The 25694-nt window shown below is 43.6% G+C and overlaps 1 protein-coding gene and 1 long non-coding RNA gene across 38 annotated transcripts in view; both read right to left on the reverse strand.

The window, feature by feature from the left end:
* The window catches only part of Cacna1c (calcium voltage-gated channel subunit alpha1 C), a 551969-nt gene that overhangs the window by 279894 nt on the left and 246381 nt on the right, over nucleotides 1–25694 (reverse strand). The window lies entirely within an intron of this gene.
* On the reverse strand, nucleotides 9440–21183 carry LOC121137207. The gene is made up of 2 exons (XR_005874437.1): nucleotides 10361–21183; nucleotides 9440–9671 (listed from the first exon to the last, which is right to left on the reverse strand). It is a non-coding gene; the product is annotated as an uncharacterized LOC121137207 (long non-coding RNA).

The following is a 25694-nucleotide window of genomic DNA, read 5'->3' on the forward strand; positions in this document are numbered from 1 at the left end:
TTACTTCTATTTAAGTTTCTATATTTCTCATGAGATTTTCATGCTTAACATTAGGGGAGTGGAGCCAGTTAACATTTAGGGAGTTAATGTTTCCAACTTGAAATGCCCAGTCTGGGTATGTGGAATTTTTATGCAAGTTATAAATATTTGGCATAGCACATTTTTTTTCTTGACATAGGGTCTTATTATGCAGTTCTGGCTGGTCTGGAACTTACTTTGTAGACTAGATTGGCCTGGAAATCACAGAGATCTGTCTATCTAGGTTTCCTTAGTGCTTGTATTAAAGAAGTGTGCCTCCATGCAGCTGACATAATAATTTGACATACACAAGAGTCTATATTTTCGTTTGATCTAATAGGGAATAAAATGACTGATTGGCTCTGGCCACATATGTAGTTACTGCAGATACTTTAAGGTCTGGAGCATCTACAAGGGGTTGTGGTATAAACAAATACCCCACAGGCCCAGACAGGAATCTTGTGTTTCTGTGAACAGTCTGTTTCAGTGTATACTACCTTTGCCCACAGCTGCAGAAGTGATCTTTCAGAAAATGCTGTGACCCTGGCAGTGGAACCAGGATCTGTCCCTGGTGCATGAGCTGCCTTTTTAGAGCCCACTCCCTATGGTGGGATGTGTTGCTCAGCCTCAACCTGGATGAAGAGGTGAGGGGCTTGGTCCTGCCTCAACTGAATGTGCCAGGTTTTGTTGACTTCCCATGGGGTGGGAGAAGGGGAGGGAGGGGTAACTGTAGTTGGTATGTAAAGTAAATAAAAATTTTTAAAAAGAAATAAAGAAAATGTTGTGACCCATTTACTCTGGACCAAGGCAGCTCACATTACATTGCTTGTAGAGTTACCTGCTGTTTATTTTTGCTACATGCTTTATATATATTTAAAAAATTCAAACAACCTGAGAACAGAAAAGTAAAGATGTGGTAAGAATGAACTGCTTGATTATTTCATGACCCAAGCACAGCAGTAAAACGTAAATTAAATCCTATGTGTTTGCATTCTTTTAGCTCTTTCTGCTATGTGATTTTTTTATACTTACCTAACATGTATGTTCTATAAAAATATGTAGCAGATATGAAACAGTAGTTTCTGGTTATGGCATGTCCATTGCACACATGAACTCAGAGAGGCTTTTGTTTCCCACGTAAGACTTGCACAAGATCGAACCAGTCAAAATCCTAGCATGTATGGGGAAGGGGAGGAGCTATTGGCAGTTGATGGCTGCTGGGGGATGAGTCAGTTTTCTTCAGCGATCTGGCCCTGGTAGGCTTCCATCCTCCAGTGGATAACTTAGACCAGTACACATAAAGCAGCACCAACCATAATTAGTAGGGTGAAAAAGACATGCTGCTCAGAGGGAGACATGGGAGGATCATGGGAGACGTGGAGATGAGGTGAGGATACAGACAATCAAAAGACAGTATGTACACGTATGAAAAGTCTCAAAGAACAAATTAAAAACACATGTCAAAATAAGTAAAAATTTTAAAAAAGAAAAAAGTTGCCTAATTGTTTAGTTGTCAAATAGCATCTTGGAGCAGTATGGTTTTATTTCTAAAATATTATGTTTTCCTTAGAATGCCATATTTCATTGAAAAACTATATCATAAGTTACAAGTGGAAAATATTTAGCCAGGAAATCATGTGAGATGATGGCTAATTTTGTTTAATGTTTTATGAAGTTTTCATGAATAATCCAAGACTAATTGTTAAGAACACGTGTATTAAATTTATGTAAGTGTAATAAAATTCTTATGAATGCACTTTTCAACTACTTTCTTTACAGCTATTCATGTAAATTAGTGTTTTGGTTTTGAGACTTCTCTAGAGGAAATATTACATTCTTGGAAATTGATTCCTTATTCCCTCTTGGCAGCTAATGGGTTCTTAGCAAGTTTAAATGCAAATTGTATCATAACAACAGACGATACTAACATAACTACCATTCTCAACTACGTCATATATTCCCCCTTCATACCATTCCCCCAAAATGCACTGACACTTTTATTGCTTTTTCTGGTGGAAGGGAAACTGAGTGGCAAAACATGATGTTCCACTCAAAACTTTGGTCTACAGAATTTCCTAACACAGGAAGCCACGACGTCCTTGGCTCATTGCGACACTGGGTGATACTAACTTAAGTTTTGTGCTCCTGAGTTATCCCTGCCTTTTAAAGAACTTGTATATTTTCAGGTGCTCAAGACTGTCTCTCTTCTTAACCATCTGATCGTCTTGGCCACGTGATCCCCCTGGCTCTGCTCAGTGTTTATGATACCTGCTTCCTCTTGCATCCCACTCATCCCACTACACAGCTTTCCGAGGATGAGACCGTGTTATCTCCCTGGAATCTTTAGCCATCCTAATGATCTGTCTCTGTCTGCCTTTAAAATTCTTCCCCTTCGTCTCTAACCATGGAGCTGAGTTATACCCAAAGCCTACACACTGCTGGATATTTCCCCAGTACTTTACAGAAAATCCCAAACAAAAATGGCGTTTGAAATGTGTTGCCCCTCCCCCCTTTAGAATGTAAACTTGAAAGCAGGAACGATGCTTTTTGCCTGGTCTATTGTGCCTGGCAACTTTAAATACTCAAAAAAATTGATAATGAGTTGGAGTGCACCCACACAAACCTAGAGAGCCTGGCTGAGAAAACAGCTGCGCACTGCAGAGGACAACCACCTGCTTTTGTTAAAGACAAAGGTAACAGGGTAGAGTGTCACGGAGACATCCATCTCTAACTATTTTTGCTAAGTCCCTTGATGGAATCTATGCTCAGTTCGAGGATCCACAAGCAAAGTAGGAGCAGTAAGATCTGGAGAACTCAGCGCCAGCAAGGTGACATGGACCAGAAAGAACACAGTGGTGGCTTGAAACAAAAAGGGCTCCCAAAAGGGAGTGGCACCATTAGGAGGTGTGGTCTTGCTGGAAGAAGTGTGCCACTGTCAAGGCAGGCTTTGAGGTCTCACATATGCTCAAGATAATGACCAGTATCTCGGACCACTTCCTGTTGCCTGCAAGATATAGAACTCTCAGCTACTTCTCCTGCAAGTCACCATGTCACACCATAATAACAGACTGAACCTCTGAACTTTAAGCGAGCCACCCCCAATTAAATGTTTTCCTCTATAGGAGTTGCCATGGTCATGGTTCTCTTCACGGCAACAGAAACTCTACCTAAGACAAACACACTGGCAGAAAGGGTAGAAGATTCACAACTACGCAAGCTGAGAACAGAGGGGAAAGATGAAGAATACTGAACATCCCTGAAAAGATGACTCTCCGGTGTCCACATGATTGCCTAGACAGAAACCTGCAGGGACCTTGGTCTGGGTGGAAGGAAGCGTGGTGGAACAGCCGGCTTGTGTGCTGTGGGATCAATGGAGGCACAGAGCTTGCTTGTCTAGAGACACGGCAACTGTGTGAGCGCTTGCGAGCCTCACTTCTGAAGGATGGTGACTTCCCTGTTCATCAGTCCCTCTGGCAGGACATGGGGCTGGGAGGTGGAAAGTTGTTCATTCAACAGCTCTGCTCAGTGACTAAAGCAGAAAGCTAATTCTAACACATCCAGGACTGCCCCCTCCCCCTCCTAGCCCATTCTCCACTGGTATGTCCTGGATGGCTGCTTTGTGAAGGCCACTGGGGTAGAGGGAATGTGCTGCACTGGTTTTATTTCCTTCTGTTTTCAAAGTCTGGGTCTCTGTTTCCCCAAGAAGTCAAGGAGAGGCTGACTCTGAAATGGACCCCTTTCTGGGGATGAGGATCATTAACTTTATCTTCGCTGATGAAGCAGTGAAACTCCCCAACTTACCCTGCTGCCTCCTTGGATTTACCTCCTCCAGGTTTGGAGTTTGACCCTTCTAGTTATAACCAGCACAACTACTCCAGAGTCAAAACTGACCCCTCACTCAACCAGGCATCAAGACACTACTGCTTAGAGACTGAGGTGGAGGGGCAGAGCCCTCCCACCCCTCAGAGAGATCTTGCCAGCCAGGAGCTGGTGATTCGGTAATGGCAGCAGTGGCAGACGGAAGGGAAACTCCAGGCTCCTGACTCAAGGGCGCCTCAAGACTCCACACTTCAGCTCCAATGCTCCTCTCACTATTTGCTGCCGTTTGCACCTCCAGCATTCTCCAGAGGTCCTTGTGTTGTTGCAGACTTGGTCCCCAGCTTGTGCAGCGACTGAGAGGAAGTGGAACCTTGGACAAGTGGGACTTGGCATAATTAAATTAGGTCACTGGCAGCATGCCTTTGAAAGGGATTCTGGGATTCTGTCCTCCTATCCCTTTGTCTTCTGGCCACAATAAGATGAACAAGCCTCCTCCACCACATGCTCCCACCAGGAGAAGCAACAGAGAAAGAGCCAAGTGCTCATGCTCTGAAACCAGTAGAAACACTTCTCAGCTGATTGTTTCAGGTATTTTATTACATCACAGTAAGCTCCTTCTTCCTGAGTTTTCCAACTACTGCAGAGGCTATCCTCACGGGGCAACAGCAATAGTCCCATCTGTTTGGCACTTAGGGTTACCCAGGCATGTCAAAAAGGCAGAGCACCCCATTTAATGATGAGAAAGCTAACCCACATAGCACACATGCTGCTGCAGTTGTTTAAAAGCAGGGTTGTTGACTTTAGAATGCATGATTCCTGCCCTAAGATAAACCGCTCCTTTCACTTCCAGGGGTCTGGAGTTAAGTGGCTTCCTATTATGATCATCCTGCCCCTTCCTACAGAACTCAAAGGAGCTGCTGAAAGAGAACCCAGCAAATAAACTGGCCCCAGATTTTTGAGGAGCTCTAGTTGAAGTCAGTATGCCCAATGCTGATTCAAGTTCCCTTCCACACTCTTGGGTTAGTTTTATTTTTATTTTATTTTATTTGGTTTTTACGAGACAGGGTTTCTCTGTATTGTTTTGGAGGCTGTCGGTTCAGCCCAGTCTCGAACTCACAGAGATCCTCCTGCCTCGGCCTCCCGAGTGCTGGGATTAAAGGCGTGCGTCACCACCGCCCGGTGGGTTATTTTCTTATTTAATGATCTGGTGAAGGGGTACCCAGGGCAAAATAGCTCCAGAATTTGACAAATTAAGCCTTTCTTCATGACTTGTCTAAACTACTAGCACACACAACAGTGTCTCTTACATCTCCTAGTTCACATCCCTGATACTCATGTGAGCCCAAGTTTCACCCCTATGTGTGATTCAGGCACAAGCAGCCCTGAAGTGAGTAGGTGAGTGACAGAGAGTGAGGTGATTTGGATCCCCTCAGCACTATGAGATGCTGCAGATTCTTCTTAGAGGAGTATTTAAAATGTAATAAAGGATTGCAAACAAAACCAACTTAAATAGAATAAAGGACCACAATAAAAACAAACCATATTGAACTACAGTTATCAAAATACTTGTAAACTAAGAAAGCACGTGCTTCTTTCCAAAGGCAGTCAACACTAAAATTGAATGGATTCTCAACATTTCCAAGTAGTAATATACTTCTGAGATATCTGCACCCAACTCAATGTGATTTAAAGATAGTCATGGTTTCTAGCACTGAACAAAATAGTGGAAAATGCTAATGCTGAGTTTGTTGCCTCTGTGCATAAAGACAACACATGAGGAATATGAGCTGAGAGTCTGAAAGTAAAGATCTAGCTATTTCTCATCCTAGTTCAGAGACACTCTGGAATTCCACCTAGACACCTCCTGGACTGTGGTTAAGAATTGGTGATCAGAGTAGAGAGAGAGACTCTTGCTGGATGGAGGGAAGCAGTGAGTAGTAGTCCCTGGGAATAAGTCTCTCCAATTAGTCTCCCTGATTCTGCTGGAAGTCTTCAAAGGCAATTGTTTGGATTGCCTCACAGCGTCCTCGCAAGTGCTCACGGTGAGTTTCACCAGCACTCCTAACAGTCAATCCATTTATTACTAATTATTTACTAGTAAAACTGCCAGTGAGAAATGCTGCCCACCTCAGTCCCTCTCCATGAGGGCAAGCTGTAGGATGTACATCCTAGCGATAGCTTGGGCCCCCAGATAGCAAGCTTGGAAGATGATCTTAGTTCACTGTCACAACCAGGTTGTACAATAGTAAAATGCTCCCCCAAATGGGTAGATGTCACACAGAGGACAACATGGGAAGATTCTCAGGGCTGGTGCTGAGGAGGTGGGAAAGCCATGGCAAGCCTGACAGAAACACTGACAGATCCTGGTACGACAATTATTTAAAGCAGCTAATGTATAGGGTGATCCTAACCCAAGGCTCCTTCACCTGTCCCCACAAACCCATTGCTGAATGTGACTTAGCTGACAAAATGCATCAGGTTTGATGGCTCTAAAGTCACCAACTGACAGAACATGACGGCCCTCAGGGACCATCTCATTCACGACCTTAGCCCTGAGTTCAAAGACCCGTTATTGAAATCAGCTGTGAGCAGTGGACATTTAGCCCCTGCCAAATTGGCAGAGCATGTTCCATATGTATATAATTTCAGGAGCTTCAAGGACCTTTTGAAGTATGTCCTGGTCGAAACCATTTGGTTTCATTTCCTCCCCATCTTTCTTTCTTTATAAATGATAAGGCAGGATCCAAGGAAGTGAGGGACCTTCTCACATCACAGGCAGCCAAGTTGAATGCCACTGTTCACGGCAGCCCATGAAGGCAGATGCTAAGGGCTTGAACCTGATAAGAGGTCAGGCCACTAGAAATTGTTTCTCTTAGTCCCCATACCTTGGCCCCCGTCCCTGCCTGACATGGTGCCAACAGAAAGCCTCGGGCCTGACCCAGAAGGAGGCTGCACCTGCTGCACATTTTCCTCGGGATATGCCCTGGTCTCAGAACACAATCCATCTCACTTGCTGTAATGAGGACAGTCCCTTACCCCAAGTGGGGCTCCCAAAGAGGCTGGCCCTGTTATTTAAGGCTTTGTCTTCCTACAAATAATAAATGCAGAGAGCACAGGCCTGGGAAAGTTAATTAGTATTATTATGTCTGTAATTCTAATGTTGCTCACTGGCAGAGCTCTTTCGTGCCAGCTTTCAGCCCAGAACAGACTTTTGTGATATGTACTGGGATAAGCCCTGCTGAAGCTGGGCTTTTCTTGTGTCTAGAATGGGAAGTGCCTCTGCTTAGGGCTGAGAAACCTAGAGGATGAAGCTGTTGGGGGAGAATTACTCAGTGTGGAACACACACACACACACACACACACACACACACACAGTATCTCAGTCCCCAGAAAAAAGAGTCAAAGTTAATAAGAATGCATATGTTACAGCCATCTTATTAGAATAGGATAACAAGGTAGATGCTGCCTCAAATGGCATGTGTATTCATTCTTCAGGGGGGAAGGGGGCTTGAAGAACCATCTAGCATCTCACCAATTAATTAAGGGCCCAGTTTCTAAGAGAAAGTAGAGTGCTCTGAAAGAGCTGAAACTCTGTAAGGTATCAGATAGAGAGCAGTGACACTCAACACTGTGACACATCCAAACCTGGATTAAATGCTCCACTGCCTTCTCATCATCGTGTCATCCTTTAGAGGCCATATTCATATCAGACCATTGTCTGGAGGCAGGGGTGTGGTTCAGGTGGTAGAATGATGCTGCATGCATGACCACCAGCTCCACATAAACCAGAATGGTGGCACATAAACTATAGCCCCGGCATTTGTAAGACAGAGGCAGGAGAGACGAGCAAGGTCAGCTTGGTGTCTCATAACAAAACAAAAGTAAACACCAGTGTCTAGATATTGTCTTTTTGCTGCCCAAATCACAAACATTCTCCCTATAAAGAAACAGTTTACATTACATGTTAAAACAGCAAAAACAAGTCCGAAAAGTTACACCAAACTGGCAAAGTCTGTTCTGCATGAAACAGATTTGAAGCACACATACTACCCAAAGTGGTTAACCCAGGGCTGTTAACCCAGGGACAGCATGTCTCTTCAAGAATGCATGCTCAACTAACAATACTTCTGACACTCTGACACTGGGATATGCTGGATATGTGTTAAAACTGATTTGATCATTCTAAGGATGGCAGTGGGAATCAAGGGACCCAAACTAAGAACAACATTCCAACACTGTAGTCAGCTCTCCGTGACAGGCAAGACTTAGCTCAATGCCACTTCCCCATGAATCTGACATGTAGTAATTCGTTCAAGTTCACATGGCACATACATGTCACAGGCATGGAGGCTTGAACAAATTACTTCTACTTCTTGGCGCCACGTCTTCTCACCTGGGAATGGGAACTGGATGGGACCATGTCTAAGACTTAAAAGCCTTACAGCTTATGGGAAAGGCAAGAAAAAAATGAGCCATTTTGGTTGGATCTGTCTCTGGCTTCATATTTCCTTTACACTTTTAACAACAACACATCCCCATATTTGCCCCAAGCCCTGGGTGAGTAAAATTTCTCAAGGTTAAAAACTGTTTCTACTTATGCTAAAATGTGAAAGAGAAAACCAATAAAGGGATGCAAATGGTTACTTACAATTTCTCTAAGAGACTGAAGGAGCTAAATAAAGGGTTCGTGACTATTAGTCCGGGACAACCTATCATCACTATTGCACGGACAAATTGTATTGCATGTCAGATGCACAGAAGACGCACGATAATTTATCAGTCAGGACCCAGAAAATTGTACAGTACATGAGCCTCTGCAGCCCCACGCATCCCTTCACGCCGTCCTCCCTGCTCTGTTAAAGGGACACTGCCAAGAAAGGCCCCGATTTAGGCCTTGGTTTAAAAAAAGCACTTCAGTAAAACACAAAATGAATAGAAATATTTCCATGACATTTATCAGGAAACAACAGAAAGAAGAAAACAGTGTTTTTCTCACTTGTTCTCCTTCCCTCCTGTGGTTTTTACCATTCTCTAGGTAGTTTTCTAAACACAGTTACAAAAAAGAAAATTAAACTTGTGTTGTAAACATGGAATTGGCCAGGAAGACAGACTAGACAAACCATCCATGGGGGCCTGTTTAAAAAAACAGAAAAGGGGATAAAAGAAAAGGAAAGGAAAGGAGGAAAGGGAAAACGAGGACAGAACCCCAAGAGAAAGCAAGTCAAGTACACAGTGGCCAGGGATAGGGACACACTTTGATATCCAGTGTAGGAGGCATTCCTCCCAATGGAGAGGCATGTTTTATCACTGACAGGGTTTGGAACGTGCACAATACAACAACAGTTTCTTAAAAGACCCAAATTTTGTTAGTTTTATTACTTTTAAAGTCCCCATAAACAACAAATCCCTAGAGACCACAGGGCAGATGGCTCCCATCAACCCATCCTAGGAAGGCCCTTGAACTCATTAGTTGGCTTAAATGTGTTAGGCTGGACCATTGGAGGTATCTGACGCCCTGAGGATGGATTTATGATCCTCCAGCCCTGGGATATGGTGATGGAAAAGTGAGATTTTAAGGACTGCAGACTAGACAGGCCAGAGAGAGGATGCCAAGACAGTCTATCCATTAGGGCATTTAACCCATTCCAACAGAAGGGCCTGTGGTCTGGGACATACGCAGAACCCTTTGGAAGCTGCTCCTGTTTTCCCAACTTCTGTTCCTGAGACACCTTGGCCTTGGGAGCTCACTCCTAAGACCTGGTGCTCCACCTTCAGCAGAGTCTTGTTGTTTCATGTCTAGGTTCCATCAGCAATAAAGCGGGAAGGCACAGAGGCTGAAGAAGGGCGATAACATACATGATTTACTAAGGTATGCGTGCGTGCGTGCCATGTACCCAGCCCAAACCTCCATATCCCCTCCACTGGGATCACTGGAAATCTATACCATCCCACTCAGCTATTAGACTTGCTCCCCTGGATCCCTCAGGACCACTTCCCATGTAGGAGATAGTGACACTTGCATGTGACACTTGCATGTAGACCCTGTACCTTACTCTCAGGACGGCACACAGAACCAGAAAGACCTCTGGGGATTACCGGTGATTTTACATTACACATGCTGTGCTTCTAAGTGAGTAGTGTCATTTGCATGGACAAAGATTTGTTGCCTTTGTGCATAGGATTCATGGCTGCAGGGAAGGAAGCAGAGGTACTTTTCTGAATTTCCTTGCTATCACCCCATAACCAAAAATGACAGTTTGAAGGACACCAATGGTGAGTAAATGAAACACTAAATCTCTCCTTGTGAGGGCCCTCCAGCATACCAGTGAGCCATGGGAGCAACACACTTGAAGTCTGATAAGACAGGGACAGCAATACTGTCCAAAAGCCGGGCCTGGCTTCTGAGCTCTGCCAGTGTGGTGCCCTATGTCAGTGTACTGGATGAGCACACCCAGACCTCCATAAAAAACATGGAACTGAGAAGCAGAAGGTGCCCCTGAGAGGGAGGGCACAGAACACTCACCAAAGCCTTGCTTCTGTGGAACCTACAGAGACTGCTGGAGATGAAATGCTAACTATGGGTTCCTGGGCCAGCCCCTTTAATTCCTCCTTTTGTTGGCTGGATCCCAGCCCTCCCTTTTCTTCCAGGCCCCTCCCCAAATATCTCACCAGCTGGGGAGTTGCCCCACCCCTAATTATTAGCCCAGGGCTGCCAAGATGCAGCTCCACCCCCGCAGAGGATGGCAGCAGAGCACAGAATGTGACAATGGCAGCAGCAGGTGGCCCTTCAGAAAAGGCCAGATCCTCTCTCTGTGATTATGGTTATCCATCTGCAGCCCAGCAAGCCTGGGCAACTCTGCTCTTAGGGGTACTATCCTCTCTCTGAGGACCCAAGCGGAGGTATCTAGGTAGAAAGGTACACTAGGAACACACTCAGCTGGCCATAAGAGGGACTGTTCAGTCAAGGGCCACAGTATTCTGGTTAGAGCTCAGTGTCAGAGTCCTCCTAAAGCGAGCAGTTAAACCCTCCACAGTGCCCACTGTGCAGACAACTCCAGCGACAGGAAGGGTCCCTAGTCTGACAAAGGGGCAGAGCCTCCTTGCCTGTCACAAAAGGCCAAGGCAACCCTTTAGAAGGAAGTGACAAGAATCTTTAGGAGTAACCCAGCATTCCTTGTACATTTACTTGTCCCTCTGTCCCTGAGCTAGCCACCCAGCAACTGCTCGCCTATTGTTTGTTGAGATCTTTGTATATCCCTGCCCTGTGCCATGTGTTGGAGTTATGAAGATAGAGAGGCCTTACCCCCTCTACCCATCCCCTAGCACAGGTCTCCTGAGAGTGTCACACACACGATTTCATGGAGACTTTGTCACAAGCATGACAAGAAATACTTTACTCACCAGTGGGGCTCAAGCTTGCCCCAGTCACAAGCAGGTTCCACACTTGGAGTCTGGCCTGGACTTCTGCTCCAGTGTGCTCTCTACTGTAGCTTTCTGTGGGTACACAGCTAGTGCTTGCCCAAGCAACAGCCAGGGTCTGGGAGGAAGCTGTGACTGCGACTTCAGTTTCTGCCACCCTGTTAGCCATCTTGGCAATTCCTGCGACGCTTATCAAACAGCCACTGGCAGGGAGCTCTGTGCTGGGGCAGGTGGTGTAGGTGGCATGATGCCCTGACGCCCTGCTCAGCCGGATTCTCCATCCTTCTAGCTTGTTTATTTGATTCTTCTCTAACAACTTTAGGTTGCTTTAATCTTTGTTCCCCCCATTCCTCTTGATCTGGTGGCCTGCACCAGCACTGTCTCTGCAGGACAGTCAGCCTGTGTCAACACCGGCCAACACTGAGGCTGGGGGAATCTTGTTAATTACAGCTTCACTGGGCTGGTTAGATCTTTGTTAACTTGATACAAGCTAGGGTCATCTGGGAAAAAGGATTCTCAATTGAAAAATGTCTCCACAAGACTGGGGTGTAAGCAAGTCTGTGGGGGCATTTTTGTAATTCCCTGTCTTCCTCACGTTGCTTCTAGTTATGGTGTTTCTCACAGCCACAGAAACCAAACTAATGGCAATCGCTGTGAGAAAATCTCTGCCCCGGACAGGTATATTAAAATGTATACATTCGCCAGGCTGAAGACTCACTTGTTATCAGCCACGGTGGCAACAGTGAAAAACATCTTGAGGATATAATGTACAGAAAGGCGAGGCAGTGGGGCCAAGAGCAACCAGAAGCAACAATTTCACATTAACTGCACACAAGAAGCCAGAAACACTTCCCAAGGGAAATATTCAACCATCTACAATGAGTTGTCAAATGTAAGAAAGTGTCAGTGTCTCTGGCCTTGAGGACTTGCAGTCTGGCCCTTTCACTCTGTGGTGAGTCGGCTATGTTTGGCCAGTTTATGACAAAAGACTTGGTCATGGTTCCATAGGAACCCAGAAGATGGACCTCTTGACCTTGGTGCCAGGATTGTGTGGCTGAGGTGGGCAGTGCCTGCGCCTTACACATCATAGCTCCTTTGCACATTAGTGTCTCTGAAGCATGCAGAGCACTGTCTCAGCTGTGCTCTTTTCCTTGGTGCTTTCCAGGGGAAAGGGGAGCAGGCAAGGGACCAGCTTGACCTTCTCTAGGACACAGACCCCGGATGAACCAATCGGGCCTTCTCTTGGCTGTTTTCCCATCTGAAAGTCAAGTCAGCACTGGCACCTACAAAGCTGAAAGCTGTACACGGTGGGTAACCTGGAGAACAGCACTCACAAGCCAGAGGCAGAAAAATCAAAAGTTTAAGCCCATTCTGGGCTACATAGTAACAAAACAACAAAGCTCACAAAAATGTCTATGTGATGTTAGGCACAGGTGGACAACAGAAGCTCCTTATGATTGCTGCTGGCCATGCCACAGAGAAGGTTGCCAAACATGTAATTCTCCTGCCATAGATACACATGTGGAGCCACACAGCTTTCCAAGGAATCTAGAATCTAACAGTTGGGTGACTGCAGTCAACCTCCATCTCTGTGCTAGCTGGATTCAGCAAGGCTGTCAGGGACAGAAGCTGGTCTATTGTCACATGATGCTGATATATCATTGCTGCAGCAGTGGGCATTGCCTATTATTAGATTCTGACTTCTAAATGAATGGTATATAGACCCTCTGAAGTTATGGAGGAGGAGTCTATATACCACCACAGAAATGGGGACCTGCATGTGGATGTGCACCAGAGAGACCTGGCCATGCTGCCAGACTCAGGAGTGGGAAAACCACTCTCGGTCCAAATTTCCACGCTATAGCCTGGCCCAGAGGAGGCAGCATGGCATAGGCTATGATACAGTCATACATGACAAAGGACTTGCAGCTTTAACAGCATGTTCAGGCTACCTCACTGGCACATCAGTCTAGAGAATAATGACTAACACACCCAGTCACAGGAACATTAGCAAGACCCAGGAGGTCAGGGAAGATGTAAGAAAACCCAAACACCACACAAGTAGAAAGCATGAAGACAGCAATCACCACCACAATGAGAACTTCAGTATAACCCAATGCAGCAGCCAAATTTTCCACCTGTTGCAATTGACATTCCAGTACTATACCATTATAGCATATCAAAGAAGACCTCCAGGATTTTGTGAAGAGTGGGGAAGACTGATCAGGAAAGGAAGAGAAAATAAAAACCAAGTACTGTAAATAAAAGTGCGCATAAAGACCACTAGCTTTAAGACCCTACCCAAGGAGGATCATTGTCCCCCAAGCAGCTAAGCTTCATCTTCTGAGAAACAGAGGCTGGATGGAGTCTGTGATCCTTCAGAACTCAACTTGTTCTTGCATGTCACAGCTCCACTGGGACCTCTGCAGAGTACAGGGAAGGAAGACATTGTCCCTTCTGCATTGTCTTAGCTGCGCTCTTTCCTTGGTGGCCACTGAGCCACAGCAAAGTGTTGTCCAGAGGGAAGGGAAGCAGGTAAGGGACCTAACCCACAGTAAGGTAAGTCTGTGGAAAAGGAATGGCAATGCACTTTGAAGGGTGGCATAATAACTGCCCCCCCAGTTGCAGGAGAAGAAAGTAGAACCTCATTTACTAAGTCTAAAGAACAAGATAGGTATGACTTACAAATTGTCCCCTGGCTTATAGAAGTATCCTAGTATCACCTCTGCTGCTGTGATAACATACCCTAACTAAAAGCAGTATCAATGTTATTTATCTTACAATTCCAAGTGATGCTTTCTTACTGCATGGAGGTCTAGGCAGAATAGAGCATCGGAGCAGAGAGGGAGCAGACACACACATGGATCCTCGTTTGCTGCCATTGCTCAGCTACTGTTCTCTAACCATCCAGGCCAGGGTCCAGCAGGTGAAACCACTCACATTCAGAGTGCCTTTCCACCTCGATTAACAGTCAGACAACCACCAACAGACATGCGCACAGGCCAAATCATTCTAAATAACTCACTGAGCTATGTCAGATTCAACAGTTGAAACTAACCATCACAAAGCTGCATCACATGGTTTTTCCTTCACTTTTCTTTTTTTTTTAAGTAAATAGGCTCTGACTTGTTACATATTCCCTAAGAAATGACGGGGAGCTTCACCCATGATACCCCAATAATATGGTTGCCTAAACAAGAAGTGAGTAAGGGCAACATGAATAGATATGCTAAATTAGAAGGGGGAAAATCTCATAGGGCCTCACCCCTAAACAGAGAACTGTAGGCATCTAAGGACTGCTGAGATCTGGAAAATTATTCTTCCTCAGGGATGAGCCCCCTAATCCCTAAAGTCACATACAACCTAAGTAGACTCAGCAGGTTGTTATTACATGCTTATGCAGATATGTATGTATAATAACAACTAAATAAATGCTCTTTCTTAACTGTCACTGTCTTGTTCTGAATGCCTCTCAAACTGTTGTTGACATGCAGGCATTTGGAGATGGCATCTGTGGGAGATAATTAGGATTAGGTGAGGTCATAGGGAAGGATCCTCCTCTTGATGGATTTGGGGCTTTATAAGAAGAGAGACCCGAGCTAACACACAGTTGGCCTGCTTACAAGTTGGTTTACTGTCATTGTAATGGAATATCTGAGATGAATAATTTACAGATATGAAGGGTTTACATGGGGTCATGTGTTCCATGGTTGGTTGGCCCCATTAAACTGGGCCCACAATGAGGTAGCGTATCATGGTGGAGGTGCATGGAGGAGCGAAGTTACTCACCTCATGGCAGCCAGAAAGAAGAAAGATAAACAAGGGGCTGGGATCTCCAAATCCCTTGCAGGGCACAGGCCCAGTGACCTAGCTTCTTTTCACGGGGCCCCTAGGCTCTACCTCCTAAAAGTCCCATCGCCTTCCATCAGCACAGTAGGCTATGGAGCAACCCTTTGACACAGGGATCTTTAGGGAACATTCAATATTTAAACTCTTAGTGTCTTTCCATGTAAAATCCTTTATGATGTTATGATGAAGCAAACAGCTTTCACCAGATACCAAGCAAAGTCTAAGACTACGAGTTAAACAGTCCTCTAGTTTTTTACAAATTACCCACTATTCACTTGTAAAATATAGAACATAATCACAAATGGAAAGGCAAAGGGGAAATGAAGCAGGTGGCGCCACTTTACAAATATGAATCTCACTATTTCACTTCCCTTCTACACACAGTCAGTGGTTCCATGCAAGTTACTTAGGACTCATTTCTTCTTGAGGCGGACGAGGGCTACAGATATGCTTCCCCCTAAGTGGAAGGCTGAGCCCTGCCTTCACCTGCTCCCTGGGAAGTTCTTTCTACAAGTCACCCCAGCTTGCAGCTCCCCTCCTACTCTCTAACATGTCACCCTATCTTAAGTCCCCATCCCTGATTCTTCTCTCTCCTGGCTTATTGGCTGTTTACCCCACCCCCACCCCAGCTAGATCACGGGCACTAGGAGAGAAGTCCTGTCTTGTGATCTAGTTTCACACGTGGAGACGCTCAGTGGTCATTTGTAGAATGAAGGCATGGTGAGCGGTAGGTCAGTGACCAGGAAGCTGTGACTGTTTCCCACAAGAGACCCTATAATGCACTGAGTGGCCAGGATGAGTGTGCCTTTTCCTTCACCAAAGGTCTATAGAGACCAGCCAGATTTCCTTCCTGTTATGATGGATTCAGGTTGTTATACTTTGTTTAGCCAGATGCCCAGATCCTAAGCATGTCCTACAGCCACAGGCCAGTTCTGTGCATAAAATGCACATGAGTGGAGACCCTCTGTTTGTTTTATCAGTGAGTTGAAAAGCTTCTGCAAAGTGGGTTGGTGGCCTTTCCCAGGGCTGGTCCCACCCAGTGTATTAACACTGCTAAGGAGCCTCCAGAAAGAAGTTGCATGAAGAATCCCTAGTCATCTTTGTCTTGATCAGAAAGCTGTTCCCACTCACGAGACCCTGGGCCTCTGACTGGACTTCCCAGCAACAGGCCAGTGCAGGGATTGGCCTTGGTATAGGGAGGGATAGCTCAAAAATGGCAATATGACAACAACACCAAATTAATGCTTTGGCTTATTCTTGTGGTTTACAAAAAAGAGTGAGTGCAGGAAGGAAGGGGTGGATGGGTTGTGGGAGAACAGAGTACTTTTCAGTACACCATGTGCCATCCGTCCCAAACTACATGGGATCACAAGCTCCTGCCTGAGCTCTGCCAATGGTCTGAGGTGCGTCAAGTCAACCTGATGTTGCTATGAGAACCAAATTCCTCCCCAGCACCATAGCAACAGACTCCAAAGTGTGTTAAGCACACAGTCTGCTCACACTTTACACCATAAGCTGGGAAAGAGAGCAGCAGGAGTTGTGGGGGTGTGCACATGGATATTTTCCTAAACCAATTAGCTGAAAACTCAAATACATGAGGCTCAGTTTGAACGGATTTGATCAAAGGGGGCACACATTAAAATCCCTCAGAGTCACTGAGAATTACTCTATCACCACCAAACTTTGGGGATCTATCTGTGGCTTCTTACATCATGCCCATATCCGCTATAATGAACAAGGTGCTTTGGTGAGAACAGCTTCCTTCCCATGTCACGGAAAACAGTCAACAATACACAGACAGCTATCCTAATGCTCTAGACCAAGACCCTAGTTCTTCATGCACTTCTTGGGGACAACACACTTCCCTACCATCTAAGGGCAGTTAACAGACCAGTAGATGGTGGTGCCTGTTCCCATCCTAATGGTTGGTGCTAATGGGTTGGCCTGGAGGTAGGACTACCCCAGGATCAGGGCAGGAATGTGGTGCTGGGAAGAATGGGCTGCTGTCCATTTTCCAGGAGTCAGAGCTAAGAAAGGAAGTCATTCTTCAGCATGTGCCCCCCAATGCCACAATTTGTTGCTGGACTGTCTATACCAGCAAGTGCTAGCATATTTGTTGCAATTGGGCTGATGCAGTGGGTCCGAAAATGTGATTCTCAGGCAATCAAAGCATGAGAAAATTTATTCAAAATGCAAATCCAGACATCTCCCTCCAGCCCTGTGACTCAGACACTCTGGGGTAGACCCAGCAGTCTGTGTGAGCCATCGTGGCAGGTGACTCTACCCCAAAGGTGAGTTGAGGCCCACAGGCTTACACAATCTATGCATCCCTCCACATTCCTTCCTTCTCAGCTTACTGGGCCATCGGGTCAACCATCAGTTAGGATCGCATACTCTCACAGTTAGAAGAGGCATAAGACATCATCCCTTCCTTACGATGCTGCTAGGCACCACGGGTGACCTTTTATAAGATAAACACTTGCACGTACCATACGGAATATCTGTCCCTTTAATGCTGACCCAGAAAAGACAGTTACCCTCTCTGCAACCACTTACAGTTTTCTTCCTCCATATACCAGCAGTCGGTGAGAATGTTGTCCCTTAATTTCCCTATCTCCAGGTTAAACATCCCTAAGTCCCTCTCTAGTCCCTGATATAACAAGGTTTCTAGTTGGTCCTGCAGGATCCCTCCCTGCCACTGGTCAAAGTGAAATGAACAAGACTGCTGGAAACATGGAGGAAAACATCCCAGTCATGCCTGACTTACACAGAGCATGGGGACTGTGCTTCCCCCTGCCTGGACAATAGGAACAGCACCTAAGGACACCTTGCTTTGCTATGGTCACATCATCTGGCCCATGCAGCAAAACCCTCTGTCTTTCTAATAATGCTGTAATTAAAGTCCTCTTCTATTTATATTTTGGAGCTTGAGCATATAAATTTACATTTCTAAGAATAAATTTGTCTCCTAGTTCTGGTCTAGAATTTTTATTCATATACCATTAAATTTATCCTCATACCAAGTTGAAATATGATACTCTGTATAATTATTTTCTTTTTAAACTTTATGACTGTACTCCATATGTTTTATATTTTACTGTTAGTATAAAATGAGCATTTCAACTTGTCAGCTTTGAAACAATTATTAGCTCATACGAATGATAACATTTATTGATTGATTTAAACACTCTCCTAATATGAAGCTCCTTTTTTTTTGCTGTTATACATAAAGCTACGGTGAACAACATTATCCATAAAATACAAATCTAGTTTCCTAGTCCAGACTCCTGGAAGAAAAATGACTGATAAAGAATAGGAACATTTCAAAGACCCTGATGCCTTGATGCCTATTAGTAAACTGCTTCCTGAGGTTATAGTTTTTCTCTCTTCTGACCATTGTATTTGAGAGCCTACTCCATCACAGTTTTTGCTACTGCACAATGCGTTTTTAGAAAGTCAATTTAATATATGAGAAACAGAATCTTTGACTTTTTTGTTTTACTAGTATGTTAACTAAATATACACACATACATGTGATGATGTGTGAATGATGGCTTACAATTTGTGAATTTGTTTGTGCCTCTTGCCAAACCACGGGGCTGTTTTGTTTCTCATACTGTTGAGGGTCTGTTTCGGCAGCAGCACTGACCATTCGTCTCTTCCACCGGGTGGAAGAGCACCTTCCCGCTTTGGACTTGCCTTCATATTTTCCTGTGTTTTATATTTTAGTTATATCTAGTTATGTTTACCTTTATGTCTAAAAACACCCTGCTAATGCTGCAACCAGTTAAATGTCCATGCCTCTATGCTCCCCCCTTCTCAGCGTATGCATTTACAATACATTTTACATTTAGTTCCTTAATCCATCTGTGATTTGTTTCGTGTCAATGGGCCAGGTCAGCATAGAAAGTGACTTTCTTCCTAAATGCTTTTCAGCACCCCTTCCTCCCTTCCTCTCCAACTCTGGATGGGTCCTGGCCCTTCTCTTATTGTAGCGTCTCACTAGTTATATGTGACCCCAAGAAGACACACCATGTCGTGTTTTAGTTGTTTGTGGCATGCATCATCTGGAGGGAATTTCAAACTGGCTCTGCCAGGGAGATCAACCTTGTGGGCTGGTGTGTCTCATGGGTGCTTTGCCTCTCAGGGGGGTGACATAGATTGACTGTTGGTGTCTCTTAAAATGGTGCTGCACACTGACTTACACTGGGCACCTCCATTTTTGAGAACTTTATTCTCCAGACTTAAGGTCATCTCTCCTGGGGTTTTGTTTTCCTTTGTGTTTTACTGTGCTGCCTGAAGGTTCTTTTTATTTTTTTCCATGCCAGTACCACTACACTCTCTTGCTCTGAGTGCATTCCTCACTATGGTATTCACGTGTTTTCCTTGGTAAATTCTGTTTATTCTTCCATATAAACTATAAAACTATTTTTGTCAAGTACCCCTCTTCCCATATCCCACCAAAATCAGAAACCAATCAAATAAGCAAACACTATGAATTAACCAACCAAAGAAAACACCTTAAGCTACTGGTTATAACTTTTCAGGTTAGAGTAAGTTGGGAATATTTGTCATCTCTCTTTCTGGTACAAATGTGTTTCTCTTTACTCAGAATGTCCTTTGGTTGGATTTATCATCATGTAGTCAGGTGTGTTTAAGACTATCCCATTTAAGGATGCACTAAAGTTTTGTAAATTCTATATATGGGAATCATTTTCCCTTGTATTTTCTAAATGGGCAATTTTGATACCTAAAATATTATTGCTTTTTAAAATATTTATGTCATATGCAACACCCTTCTGAATGTTTTTGTTAATTTTAACCATTTTCAGTTAGCTTTTCTGTGACCATAATCACTCTGTTTGCAAATATTGACAATTTTGTCTCTTCCTTTCCATTCCTGCATTATTGTATCCTCTAGACCTTTTTATGCCTTTACATGTATGTATGTGTTTAACCTTGAAAGAGCAAGAGTAGGTTTAAACTCACTGACCTTAAGTCAAGATGGAACAGAGTCAATTCTGTGGGCTCCCACAACCACAGTCGCTGTGAATTCACCCAAGCATTAACCATTTCAGCATTTCACAGCACCCCTTCTAACCTCCTGCTCTAATTTCTGGCCCTTTGTTGTAGATGTTTATGATACTAGGTATAAGATCCCTTCTGTGGAGCAGGTCTCATATCCAACCAACCCAATCCTAAACACTGTTTATGGTCACCCTCATTAATAGTATGGCCAGCATTACACTAACAGGCAAATCTTGCCGGGCCCTTTTCCCCCTGCAGCTGGGATAGCACCTTCTAGCACTGAAATTTAGCCAGTATGGAAAGTTCCCTGGTCATTTCAAGACTGATTTCCCTGTGTCATGCAACCAAATTATGGGGTGTCTTCAGCAATAGGATCTTGCTCTCTAACTATGGTGGATAACCCAGAGCAATGTCAAGAGCTGGTAACTGATTTGGATCCCTCCGAGGCCTCTTTAACCAATACCTCATAGGGGGGTGACCCACGTGTGGCACTGAGATTTTCATTTAGTAACTCTTGCCTTCTAGGATAAGCATTCTTCACCAGTGTGAGGTATTTTTTTTTCAAATTACTTTTTTTTTGTTTTTAAGAAAAGAATTAGTTTTCAAATTACTGGGGTATCACAAGACTTCTCCATACATCCTTAGTTTTAGTTAGCTTACCCTACTTTCCCTTTCCCTATTCCCTGTATGCACCTGCACTTCAACCTTCAGCTCTCAGGGTTCTCCGCATTCTGTCATATGTTCTAATGCCTCCTCTTATCCTAGTTTTATATTTGGATCACAAGATCACAGGTTTCCTGCACACATCATTTTGTCGATGCCGTCCCTCTACCGCTCTCTTAGCTGCTAGAACCCCTGTCCTCCAGTGCCATTCCTCTCTACTTTCTCTTCACATACATTCTACCATCTCCACTCCCTGACACATCCTTCCTGACAGTGGTCTGCTGCTTGTTCCTAGCTACTATCTGTTAAAACATCCCATGTTAAACACGCAAAACTAAAGATCTGAAGCTAGGACCCTTATATGAGATAAAACACATAGTATTTGTCTTTTTGACCTTACTTGATATTATATATATAATATATAAATGTATACACATATATATATGAGCAGGTATACATATATGTGAATATATGAGCTTACTTAATATTTTACATATGAATATTATATATACAAAAAGGAGAGCTTACTCAGTATTATAATTTTACAGTTCTAGTGTTTCTTTAGAAAAAATTTTATTGCTTATTTATCTAGATATGTTTATGTGTGCATGTGTGGTGGTGAGCATGCGTGTCTGTACATTGATGCATGCTGTGGTGCACACATCGAAGTTGGAAGTCAGCTCCCCCTTTCTACCATGTGGGTCCTTAGGATCTGACTCAGGCTTGAGAGCAATCACCGTTATCTACTTACCTAAGTTGAGTTTTGATGCTTATTAGCATGCAAAATTACTAGCAATAATGCTCTTAATTTTCAAATCTCTTCAGTGTGTGTTGTTATGCTTCCTTGTTAATTTCCTTGTTCTCTATTATTTCTAAGTTCCCAAAGAAACATAATTTATTTCACAGCACCAGTTCCTTGATACATTTATCAAATCTATTCTTAAGCTACTTCCTAAATAATTAATTCAATGTCAGGACTTCCTATATCACTTCATTTTTTAAAGGCTGATTTTAGTTTTAAGTATGTAAGCAAGTGTGTGTGCGCGCACGTGGTGTGTGTGTGTGTGTGTGTGTGTGTGTGTGTCTTTATATGGGTATGTACATATGATATGAGTGCAGGCACCCATGGAGGCTAGAAGAGCAGTAGGAGTGCTTAACCACTGAACCACCCTCTCCAGCTCCCAAATCACTTTATTTTTAGTGTTTCTCTTGTATAGAATATGGATGGATTTTATTTTTAACCTAATTCTTCAGTTTAGGTTTTTTATTTTTGAGATTATAAAATTACATCATTTCTCCCTTCCCTTTTCCCTCACCAAAACCTCCCACATATTTCTCTTTGCTTGTTTTCAAAGTCATATTCTCTTTTATTCTTTAATTGTTGCTACATTCCTGTGTGTATGTGTGCATGCATATATATTCCCAAATATATAGAATATTATTTGTATGTGTGTTTTCAGGGCTGCCATTTGGTATTAGGTAAACAACTGCCATGTCCTTCTAAAACAATGACCATTTCCTACTCTTCAAACCTACTTACATCATAATTAACATGCTGGGACCTTACTTTACCATTTTTGCTATGATTGCTAATACTTTTGTGCATTTATTTTGCATTTGTTTTATAGACTATAATTTGCTATATTTTGGGCTTTTGATGGTTTTTGAAAGTTAAAACCTGATTTTTAATCTTTACATTTGTTAAATATATATACACCCTAAACTTCCAAATTTACAATGTTCAAAACATCTGTAGCTTAGGGCTTCCTGCACCAAGACAAGCTAAATACATATAAATACCTGATTTCCCCAGTATTTTGTACTTCTTTGCCATTGTAAATTAATGGTGTGTATGTAGTTTCTATTATATATTTTAATTATTTTTCAAGATACCTTTTAGAATAAATTCTGATTGGCAAGGAGTGAACACAGAATCCATAGTCTCATACACACTAGGCAAGCACTCTTACCACTGAATTATACCCTAGCCCTCTAGTTTATATTCTGTAACTACAGCATAGTTATTTTATTAATAGTGTTAATGAGTTGATACAAGTTGTAATATATTGTGTGCTTTTCATCTTCTGTGTAATAATCACAGAAACTGTGCTTTCTTGATGAGGTTCACATGGGTTAAATAAATTTTGTTCAATTCTAAATTCAGCAGCAACAGAGGCAAGGTTCATTTGCAGATGTCTGTTCTCTTGCCTGTTATGGCCTAACTCTGTTTATTATTGGCTTAAAGCTGACCTAATTCTTAAATACATTAGACTTTGAAAACTTCATACAAGTATTTTGGTCCCCTCATTACTCCTTTATCTCCTGCCATATTTATTGGATCATGGACAACTTATCAGTGGCTACACCACTGGGGGAAATGATTCTCCCTGCCCCAGTAGCCTCCAGCTGCTAATAGCTCTTCAAGGAGTCATAGGGTCTTATCAGCTTCTCCCCCATCCATGCTGAAATGTTAGTACAGGGAACCACAGCTGCTATGAGTTTAAGAACTCAATTGTGTCCAGAAGACAGTATTTCACAGCACTCTGCTGCCCACTATGAAAATAAGCCTTTTTTTAAAAATCAAGAATGAGGGTAGGGATGGATATAAACACAAATATGCCAACGTCCATTTGGTAAAATAACAGCAGTAGGCTCCCTACTTTGGGCCTATGACGTCCCTACCCATGGGCTTTTGCCTAGGTTTACAATACCAAGTGTGAATCTGCTCCCATGGAACAGACCTCAGAACCAATCATACAGCTGTTGGTTACCACCACAACTGCCATGTCAGTATTATACCAGTGGGCACATCTTGCCTGGCAGGTATTGTGGCATGCAGAACCCACCTCTAGGTAAGACTGTGGGTGACGTGTCTCCCCTAGTGGTCTGCATAACCATCTCCAGCACCTTGGAAGCTAGCCAGCAGGAAACTTCTACTCAGTTTCAGTTTGATTTCTCTTTGTCCTGCAACCAAAACATGCGATGTCTGCAGAAACACGACCTTACCATCCAGTTTTTCCTGGGCAAACGAGAGCAAAAATAATGTCCCATGTTGTTTTTATCACTTCTAGGACCAATTTGTCTATTTTGTACTGTCTTGGGTCATTAAGGACTAACTGCCCCACTGTCTCATGAGGAAGACATAAGTGCTTTATTTTCTGAGACTTGGTTTTGGTTGTCAACTTGACTACACCTGGAATTAACTAAAACTCAAGCAGCTGGGCACACCTGTGAGGGATTTGTCTTGATTGGATCATTTGAGGTGGAAGACCCACCCTAAATTTGGGCTAAACCCTCTGGTGGAGGAAGAAGGAAGCTATTGCTTTTAGCCTGCTTGCCCTCACTCTCCTACAAGTTCATCTACCCTGTTCCCAAGGTAGTGCTTTTGCTCATGCTCTATCTTACTTCTTTGGGAGTCCAATGTATACTGAAAACTGACAGCTGTCTAAGATTTCTCTGGGATTCCAGCACCAGACTGAAACTGCTGAGACATCAAATGTCGTGGACTAAACAACCAACCAGCAAATCCTTGATCTACAAGAACCAGGAGCTAGCCATTGTTGGACTACTCAAACTACAGCCTGTAAGTCGTCAGTCTCTCTCTCTCTCTCTCTCTCTCTCTGTGTGTGTGTCTTTCTGTCTCTCCCTCTCTCTCTGTCTCTCTGTCTCTTCTCTCTCTCCCTCCTCCTCTCTCATTTCTGTTCCATAAGAGAACCCTGAGTAATATACATTGTATATCTTTATATCTTTATGTGTCTTTACAGCATGTCACTATTTGAATGTATGTCATCTGTCCAGTTTGGGGGAGCCATCAAAGTCAACCCTGCAAAATCCAGGACAAGGATATGGCTCTCACTGCACACATCTGCCTTCTCTTTTTGAGACATCCCTGTATTGATGCTGATTTGCAGTGTGGTTTCTGATTTCAAGCTTGCTGGCATATTTATAGTCCTTTATTTGCAAGTTCTTAGGAAGCATATCAAGCATGTTTGGTCTCCTGTCATGTTAAGTGGGAAGGCAGAATAGATTTTGTAAACATATTTTTTCCATTTGAGCCATTGATCCTTTCTCCCGTTTGAGTCCTCAACGAACGTGAGTAACCCTCATGTTTATAGTTCTATGAAGTCTAGAGACAGACATGACAAGTAGGCCTGAGTGCCACCACAGTGAACTGTTACTCTGTCTTCAGATTACCAGCCAGCTAATCAACTACAAGACAATTTCTCCCAAGAAACACTGAGAAGTGTTCTTCCTCGAATACCTCCTTAAAGTCAGCCCCACCTTTGGCATTCTTTTGATGTAAGCACTAGTCACCCCCAAAGATAACTAATAACATGATTTTGTGTTGCTAGTAAACTGATTTCTTCCTAGAGTATGCACACACTCATCATCATCTTTTAAGGACTACACTCTAAACAGTCGGGACTAGAACCTACAGCCTCTCAGCCTTCTCTGTCCCTACCCAGATACAGTAATTTCACCAGAGTAGGGTCAGAAGCTCTGAGAAAACAGCAGGAGCATCCTCCAGTGGCTAGTGGACCCTCTGCTCCCAGGCAAATGTGACTCTAGCCAAAGACAGGGCTATTTCCGAACCCATTTCATAAGCTTTATTGATACACCAAGCTGCCACACTCAAGTGTTAGGGTTGTATAACCGCACAGACACTGGTGTACAACCTCACTCCACCCTCTTTGGCTGCGACTGGACCTTTCCAACAGGACAGCGAGCTCCTTTGTCACCACTGAGCAGTCCTGAGTTATGTGGTACCTCTCAGAAATGCCTGGAAATCTGCGTTTACCCTTTTACACGAACATCATTATGTCTTTCTGTTATGCTTCCATACATTTCCCATAGACCTTACAAACATACCAGTTATTGGGGGGGGTTGGGGATTGGGG

This window comes from Mesocricetus auratus, unplaced genomic scaffold (assembly GCF_017639785.1).
Source record: "Mesocricetus auratus isolate SY011 unplaced genomic scaffold, BCM_Maur_2.0 Super-Scaffold_100676, whole genome shotgun sequence".
NCBI lineage: Eukaryota > Metazoa > Chordata > Mammalia > Rodentia > Cricetidae > Mesocricetus > Mesocricetus auratus.